At 43.2% G+C, this 9,736-nt stretch overlaps 1 long non-coding RNA gene across 1 annotated transcript; it reads right to left on the reverse strand.

Moving 5' to 3' along the window:
* Positions 1-2,508: 2,508 nt before the first annotated feature.
* Positions 2,509-7,756, reverse strand: LOC138770289 (uncharacterized). Its single transcript, XR_011359455.1, has 3 exons — positions 7,666-7,756; positions 5,812-5,882; positions 2,509-2,676 (listed from the first exon to the last, which is right to left on the reverse strand). It is a non-coding gene; the product is annotated as an uncharacterized lncRNA (long non-coding RNA).
* Positions 7,757-9,736: the final 1,980 nt, after the last annotated feature.

A 9,736-nucleotide genomic window follows, 5' to 3' on the forward strand; every position in this document is an offset into this window, starting at 1 on the left:
CATAATAAATCAGGCGCGGAAGGAGGTCACACCTCCTCCCAGTCTTGCCGCACCCCAACACCCACCCACCCACTGCCCCTTCTCCTTGGCATACGCCAGGGACGCAGTGATGGTAAATGTCCCCCATAGTGTGTAAATACTGTGTATAATATATATATATTAGTCCGACCACTGCTTTTACAGCAGAGTGGTGGTCGGTAACCTAGAAAATTAGCTGTCAACAATGGGAAGAAAAGAGCAGCATATCAGGAGGAGACAGCTTTTTGGGCAAAATAGTTAACATGATGATTCCCACAAGTATAACTATATAAGTGAGGTCTGAACAGAGTCGGTCTGGGCTATCTGGGGCCCAGCAGAGAAAATGATCCTGGGGGCCCACCAATGAAGAACCAGTGAAAAACAACATGTCAGTCAGTGTTAGTGCAGGTTCTTAAGCTGGGGGCCCATTGGAGGGCCAGTCCGACACTGCATCGAAATACCCCTTTAGGGTATGTTCACACTTACCAGATCCGCAGCGTATTTTCTGCTGCGGATCCGCAGCAGATCCGCAGCAGATTTCATTTAAATAACTGAACATAGCATCAAATCTGCACCATCAAATCTGCTGCGGATCCTGTAGGTGTGAACGCACCCTCAAAGGGGTTTACTCACTAACAGTATTTAGCATCTGTTTAGGATAGGTCATGGGTGTTTGGTTGCTGTATGATCCCCACCTATTAAGATAGCAATCTTTGTAGCATACCTCTATGACCGGTACTCATACACTTTACACTAAAGTTAGCTAAACCAACCACTACTATGGTGGCCTGTCAACTAGCAATCGAGGTATGTAACTGCGCATGGACCAGGGCTTGTGCAGCCCTGCAGTTCCTGACAAAGCCATTACTTTATTAAAGAAATGTAAAAAATATATATACTATTTTTTACTCACTGGAATACCCCTTTAAGTGGGGCACTTTTATGCACTGACAATGTATATGTGCACATTTTGTCCATGTATATATGGGTATTAGTGCTGAGCAAGCATGCTTACTGTAAATCACATTAGAACTCCGGCGGTATATCGTCAATTGCCGACATACTGCTGGAGTTTTAGTGTGTCTTGCAGTAACCTATGGCACTGCTAAGAAGAGGGGCATCTGGTTAAATGCTCAAATCTCCCAATGACTTCAATGGAGGTTAGTTACTCAACTCAAGTCGAGTAACAACACTTAAAGGGAACCTGTCACCAAGACAATGATATCTAATCTATCACCATCATGTTATAGAGCAGGAAGAACTGAGCAGATTGATATATATCTTTATGGGAAAAGATTCAGTATAACTTGTAACATGTTGATAGAAATCTCTGCTCATTCTGTGCTAAGGAGTCCAGTGGGCGGTGTCACTTAATAGACTGGACTCTTTTGCCTGGTTATACTGATTCTTTTCCCATAGAGATATATATCAATCCGCTCAGCTCCTTCTGCTCTATAACATGATGCTGATAGCTTGGGCAGCATTTTCATGGTGACGGATTCCCTTTAAGCATTAAATGCTTGCACCTTACTAATTAATATCAATGCCAAATTTTTGCTTACACCTATTTTTTCATAGGAAAAAGTTAAATGATACATTTAGCTCTGCTTCATCCGGTCATTGGTTGGAATTGGAGAGATGAGAGCTACATGGCCAAAGTAGTCAAAGGGTCAAACTGGGTGGAACTGGTGATCACTGGTTCTGCTGCATTAATGGGGCACAACCATCACAGTGGGCTAGCAACAGTCCACCCCATTACCATATCCAATAGTCTCCTCTACAGCCTCGGCTGTCCAGGCATGATGGGGACTGTAGTTTTGCACCAGCTGGCAGGCCGAAGGTTCCCCATACTGTCTCTATAACCTTATGTGGCCTTTGGGCAGATAGATGGGCAGAGGCCTGTTATTCACCATAATATAAGAGGTGGTCAGAACGACCATAGAGGACACCAGGGTTACTGATTATATTGCAACATAGAAAACTACGAGCCGAGCGTAGCTTTCAAGGCTGATGTTACCTGACATTCTATCAAAAGGTTACTTTGCAGGAAGATAATGACAAAAAAGCATATATCTCCAAATGCAATCAAATACTTCAAGCAAAATTCAATACTAAAGCCGCTATCGTGCCGAGGACAGTGGGTTATTGAAAAGATGTATTGTGAGGTGGCCACTTCAACCTCAAGCTGCTGGTGAATTTATAATGGACCCCATCCACATGACTGGAGTGTTCTCTCAGCATGAATTCTCAAATAATTGGTCTTCCAAATACAGCTCAATGCAAGGAAACAGGAGTGCCGAGCCGCCCGAGAGGCAGCACATCAATCACCCTGATGTGTCCGGCCACTTTCTTATTTTAAAACCTACTAAACATTTCAAAGGTGTCATTTATTACTGTGTTTATTTGCCTTCTATTCTTCCCAGGTTGTTTGCTTAACTCCTTCTTTTCACCGTGCGTTGTGACAGCCCATTTACTTTGAAAGCACTCGCAGATATAGATGAGATTTAAAGGGCATTTCCATCAATATTATAAATAAAAATTCCCGGACAAAGAAAGATGGCTATCCACAGAATTTGTCTTCTTCTTTAAGAAGAGGTGATGTTGATCGGCTGATCGGCCGATCACCAGAACGTCTCACAAATTTCCCTGCAGCAGCCCCTGCAGGACAAAAGCAGTACTGCATTTTAAGCGCTTTAATAAGCATATACATATATAATAATATATACTATAATATAATATAATAATATAATATATACTATAATATATTTATAATACAATAATATATATTTATTATATATTATGTTACACTTGTTATTTAATTTATTATTTAATAGATTTATTAATTCATACATTATTTCTTTTTTTATTTAATTTATTTATTATTTAATCATTAACCATTTTTTGGTCTTTTTTTTTAGTGTATTATTATGGTGGCAGCTATCTTGCCTGAGCTGTTTTTAGCAGCCTTTAGTGACATGCTTTACAGTAAGTCACATGGACAAACACAGCAAACATCTCTAGACCCTATTTATTGTATGGCACACATTTGTAAGCATGCCCTGTGACCTCTGTGACCTGTACAAAGAGTATTAACAAATGGGAAAGGAAAGCGGAGCTCCTTTCATCTATGGGTGTCACCTGTCCCTGTAATTCTTTATGGATCACTTTGCAGCAGCCCCCCTCCTTGAAAGGGGTACGTGGGCAAAAAAAAATTTCTTGCAAATGAACTTATCAGCTGCTGCATGTTCTGCAGGAAGTGGTGTATTCTTTTCAGTCTGACACAGTTCTCCCTGTGTCAGGAACTGTCCAGAGCAGGAGAGGTTTTCTATGGGCATTTGCTGCTGCTCTGGACAGTTCCTGATATGGACAGAAGTGGCAGCAAAGAGCACTGTGTCAAACTGAAAATATACACCACTTCCTGCAGGACATACAGCAGCTGATAAGTACTGGAAGACTTGTGAATTTTTAATAGAAGTAATTTACAAATCTATATAACTTTCTGACACCAGTTGATTTTAAAGAAGAAAAAAAAGACAACTTGAGGACTTGCCAAGATAAAGTCCACAGTGGTCTTCTGCCCTATAGGTGGGTGACATATGCTGTGACCTCAGAAGTGGGGGCCCTTACACAGTTTATACTCATGGCCAATTATTCGACTCAGCTTACATGCCCCTACTGAATATTCCATAAACTAATAATTCCTGCCAACCAAAGCATGGCGACTCCTCCTGTGCAGACGGCGCAGATGGTTGTCTCTGTTGGCTCTGAATTCATCATACTGCACATGTGAGAGTGGCCAAAAAATCCCCATACACAACCTAAGAGAATAAAGGCCCTATTCCACGGGTCGTTTAGAGGAGCAATATCGTTCGTATTCGGCCGATAACGGCCGCTACGAACGATATTCGTCCCGTGGAATAGAGTGCAACGATCAGCCGACATCGTTCATGTCGGCTGATCGTTGCAGTCGCTTGTTTTTCAACATGTTGAAAAACAAGCGACTGATATAGCAGCGATCTGCTGCTGTCGCTCCGTTGAATAGGACCGTCGGCAGCAGATGCTGCTATATCCTATGGGCTGCCCGGACGATCAGCGATCCCCCGGGCAGCCCCCCCCAGCAGCTCCCCGCCTCCCCTCCCGCACTCACCCGCTCGCTGCAGCCGCGTTGAATAGCGGCGGCAGCGAGCGGGGAACGAGGAGCAAACGAGCGCTAATAGCGCTCGTTTGCTCCTACAAACGACTCGTGGAATAGGGGCATAAGAGAAGAGCTCTCTAAACTGGACCAGTCTGTAACTATAGGACGGGGGGATTGCTGGACTAATGCATGGAATTAAATGTGTCTGGAGCCGATGGGTGGGGACGCAGGACGGGAACAGTGCCGAATTCCTGAAGCGGAAAATTCATAGCAGGTAATTCTGCAGCGGCAAATCCTAGGGAAACGGCATGAGAATTTGTAGTGGATTTACAGCTGGGAATTATGCTAATGTGGAAAAATATGCATATATGCTCAAAATTATATTTTAATGCTGAATTTTTTGTGCAATTTGTTTTCTGGATTCTTTAATTCTCATCTTCATTGCTGATACTATGGGAGATAGATAGATAGATAGATAGATAGATAGATAGATAGATAGATAGATAGGAGATAGATAGATAGGAGATAGATAGATAGATGATAGATAGATAGATAGATAGATAGATAGATAGATAGATAGATAGATAGATAGATAGGAGATAGATAGATAGATAGGAGATAGATAGATAATAGGAGATAGATAGATAGGAGATAGATAGATAGATAGATAGATAGATAGGAGATAGATAAATAGATAGATAGGAGATAGATAGATAGATAGATAGGAGATAGATAGATAGATAGATAGATAGATAAATAGATAGCCAGAATCCTGCTCCACACTGACGAGGGGCAAATACCCCGAAACTGCAGTCTGTGGATGGATGCCTAGCCTTGGTAACCCTTGTCTTATGTCGTTATACTCGCCACAGAGTTAGACTTTGACTCACGGGGCCACCCTGGTGTTTCCCTATTTAGGTCGCAACAGAGTGAGGACCTGAGGGACTACGTATCAGGGTGGTTTGGTGCTCTCCCCACTAGGAGGCACCCCTTGGCAATGGGCTTCCTTCTCTGGAGAGAGGGATATCTGGCTATTCCCGTGTTTTGAGACTCGTAACTGAGGCTCCACGGACCCCTTTTTTGCATATTTAAATTTTGTATGGGACAATCAATGGAGACTCGTAAATGAGTACTCCATTGGAATTTTTCACTGTTCTCCCTGAGTTCAGTGATTGTTGTGTTTTGTTGGTCTATTTATCATTGCCCAATGGCCAGAATCCTGCTCCACACTGATGAGGGGCAAATACCCCGAAACTGCAGTCTGTGGATGGATGCCTAGCCTTGGTAACCCTTGTCTTATGTCGTTATACTCGCCACAGAGTTAGACTTTGACTCACGGGGCCACCCTGGTGTTTCCCTATTTAGGTCCTAAAGCTCGCAACAGAGTGAGGACCTGAGGGACTACGTATCAGGGTGGTTTGGTGCTCTCCCCACTAGGAGGCACCCCTTGGCAATGGGCTTCCTTCTCTGGAGAGAGGGATATCTGGCTATTCCCGTGTTTTGAGACTCGTAACTGAGGCTCCACGGACCCCTTTTTTGCATAGATAGATAGATAGTGGAGCAGCATACCATAAAACAAAACAATACTGGTGCCAGAGGATTAACCCGACCAAGAACTCAAAAATGGCGTCTGCTATGTGCCGTGCTTTGTAACTCACCTGTTACGGAATAAATCTTCTACACTTTTTGGACACTGAACCTGTGTGCGCTGCAGAGTATATATTTTTTTCTAGATAGAAAAGATAGAAGGATAGTTGAAAAGAGGGACACTTTGATTCATGTGGAAGAGGCAGACCCACCACAGCTTGCAGGTACACAATCACTTCTCCTGTACAAATCACTAGCTAAGCCCCGCCCCTACTTCCTGTGTTCTGCCCTGGTCTCTCTGTCACTAGAGATGGAGTCAGCCTAACAACAGGCAGCAGACTGCAGGCAAGTGAGACACCTACTGGCCAAGACCTTAGATTTTTATTTTCCTAGGGTATATAGCTTGGTTTACAAATATGGAGAGAAAATCCTTGAAATGACAGCGACCATTTAATTGTGGCCGAATCAATTTACACTATGTATTCCTATACTACATTTCCTGAATGCGAACAATTGTACGTCTTTAAATCAATCTGATTATACCATGAACATTAAAATTCCGATCACTGAGTCCACCCTGAGCGTGCGGCAGCAGCATCTGACTGGGACGAGCAGTGACCCGGCACGTGAGATGCCTCCATGGCCTTACAGCTCATTAATAGCCCTACCTAAGCATTCACACAGCTTGACTAAAGGGGAATGAAACCCGTGGAATAATGTGAGCTAAAATTAGACAAGACACAATGAAAACGTCCTTGATTGTGTCCCTGATATTTAACCCTGAGCGCAGGCAGACGCTCCTCTATTGTTCTTTATCATGCATGCTATACTCTCTAGTACAATGTTATTTATGCTGATCTTTTAGTGCTAGGTATAGAAATGAAAGGCAATAAAAGGAGCTTGTTCATGTGCAGATATCGATTCGAATGGCATCTCCTAGGTAGGGAATGGTAATGGGTTACTGCTTATTATATGAAACAAAGGGGAAACTAATTGCGCTATGACTACACCGCATATACGTGACATATCTTATGTATTCCTTGTCGTCTTTTGTGTTCACTTTAAGCAGAAAAACAACTTGTTAGCAATAGGAATGATCACGCCAGAAGAGAAGTGGGCTGATCCTGATCCTATAGAAGTATAGTCACCTGGTCCTTCATACTTAAAGGAGTTGTCCAGTGAAAATCTTTCTCTTTCAAATCAACTGATATCAGAAAGTTATATAGATTTGTAATTTATTACTATTAAAAATTCTCAAGTCTTCCCATACTTATTAGCTGTTGTATGTCCTGCAGGAAATGTTGTTTTATTTTCAACCTGACACAGTGCTCTCTGCTGACATCTCTGGCCGAGACAGGGACTTTGTCTCGGTTTTATATGAATCCCCATAGAAAACCTCTCCTGCTCTGGACAGTTCCTGTCTCGGCCAGAGATGTCAGCAGAGAGCTCTATGTCAGACTGAAAATAAAACATTTCCTGCATGACATACAGCAGCTGATAAGTATGGGAAGACTTGAGATTTTTTAATGAAAGTAAATTTCAAATCTGTATAACTTTCTGATATCAGATGATTTGAAAGAAAAGGATTTTCGCTGGATAACCCCTTTAAGGGTTGGTCCATTTCTATATTTTCTGTATGTAAAGGTTAGGGTTAGTAGAGGGAGGAGGGAGTCCTTTGTTCAGGATCCTTTCAAACAAAGCCAGATAACAACGTTCACACAGTGTATTTGTTTAATTATTCACGGTCGTTGTTGCAATTTGCACATGGATGCGCCCGCATCCCAATTCAATAGAAATGAAGTTTATCTGGCAGGTACTGCAGTATCGGCAGGGCTAAACTTCACTGACACTGGCTGTTCTGTGACACGGCCAGGTCACAGAACAGCCGGTGTCATATATTGTGTGAACATGGCCTTATACTGTACCTGTGCATCTGGAGTAAAGATGAGCGAACCTCGAGCAAGCTTGAGTTTGACCGAGCCTGAATTGATAGTTTCGAGCTGTACTCTTGTTGACTTGTTGGATTGTATACATATAGGGAGATTTATCAGACATGGTGTAAAGTGACACTGGCTCAGTTGCCCCTAGCAACCAATCAGATTCCACCTTCCATTCCTTACAGACTCTTTGGAAAATGAGAGGTGGAATCTGATTGGTTGCTAGGGGCAACTGAGCCAGTTTTACTTTACCCCATGTTTGATAAATCTCCCCCATAGTGCTTTAAATCAAATTTATTTCCTGCATATGGCTGTCACAGTCCCATATTAGGCTACCTGTAACCACTGGCCCTACATTAGATCGGGCTATTTGATAGGTATCCAGAGAGAGGCCCTAGGAGGTCTACATAAAATGGTGGTCCCTGTATTATCATAGGAGTGTAGAGGGCTCCTGACGACAGGATCCAGAGTGGGCCGACCTTTTCAGGGTGATAAATCTGTCTAAACATAGAGAAAGAAGTGATATCAACATATACTAGGTAGACCAGGGTTTCTAGGGTTATTGGTATACTAATAAAGTATATTAGGGTTACTGATATACAAGTAGGGTGTACTATGGTTTCTGGTACCCTAGTACGGTGTACTAGGGTTACTGGTATACTAGTAGGGTGTACTAGCGTTACTGGTATACTAGTAGAGTGTACTAGGGTTACTGATATACTAGTAGGGTATACTTGGGTTTCTGGTATACTAGTAGGGTGTACTAGTGTTACTAGGGTTTCTGGTATACTAGTAGGGTATACTAGTGTTACTAGGGTTTCTGGTATACTAGTAGGGTATACTAGGGTTACTAGGGTTTCTGGTATACTAGTAGGGTATACTTGGGTTTCTGGTATACTAGTAGGGTATACTAGTGTTACTAGGGTTTCTGGTATACTAGTAGGGTATACTAGGGTTACTAGGGTTTCTGGTATACTAGTAGGGTATACTTGGGTTTCTGGTATACTAGTAGGGTATACTAGTGTTACTAGGGTTTCTGGTATACTAGTAGGGTATACTAGGGTTACTAGGGTTTCTGGTATACTAGTAGGGTATACTAGTGTTACTAGGGTTTCTGGTATACTAGTAGGGTATACTAGGGTTACTAGGGTTTCTGGTATACTAGTAGGGTATACTAGGGTTACGGGGGTTACTGGTATACTAGTAGGGTATACTAGGGTTACATATATTTGTTTCTTACTCCACTTGATCATGGAAATTATAGCAACTAGAGAGATTTCTCTACATGTGATTATGGTAATGAAAACAAGGCTGCAGGAAAGGAAACTTGAGTATACTGGGTAGCAGAGATAACTGAGGCCTCTGTACCATATCTTTCTGGGATTCAAAGGGGAGGAGGAGCAAGGACCTTTGAATAATTCTAGGACCCGCAAGTTGTGGCCTAAGGAACAGCCTAGATACTAAAAGCAGTAAGCTCCCTAGCTGACAGGGGGGGAGACAGACGCAAGCACCATTGGGGAGAGGTCCACAGGATCATAGTGCCCACCAGCATCCCACACGTACGGACAGATCAGGATCTGAGGCTGATCATCTCTCCACACACCACCAGACTCTCTACAGGCACAGTAACCCATTCAACACGGCCATTAGTATTACCAGCTGTATGCCACAGGACTATAAAACACCTGCAAGTTCATCAGTAAAGGAGTCATTGTTATACTGCCTCTCCCTGTTGTCCTGGTCTACCTGCACCACATCACCGTCAAGGGCCATATTACAGGACAGCAGTATTTGGGGTTGGCCCCGCGGAAACTACAGGTCCACACCACCGTCCACCTTACACACAGGTGCAGCCATTGACAAAAACCTCTGCAGTAGCCCACAGAGGAGAGGGAGAATACAGGGAAGCGCCAGAGAGTAACCTGTACCTGTGGAAGCCCTTGTGCCTACCAGAGACTGTGATAAGTCGGTGCAGTGCACCACAAGACCCAGCCATCCTGCAGGTACAGCACCCTCTCACTCTGCAGCCCTCAGTGCATCCCCTCACTCAGGAGCTCAG

This window comes from Dendropsophus ebraccatus, chromosome 13 (genome assembly GCF_027789765.1).
Source record: "Dendropsophus ebraccatus isolate aDenEbr1 chromosome 13, aDenEbr1.pat, whole genome shotgun sequence".
NCBI classification, from domain to species: Eukaryota; Metazoa; Chordata; class Amphibia; order Anura; family Hylidae; genus Dendropsophus; species Dendropsophus ebraccatus.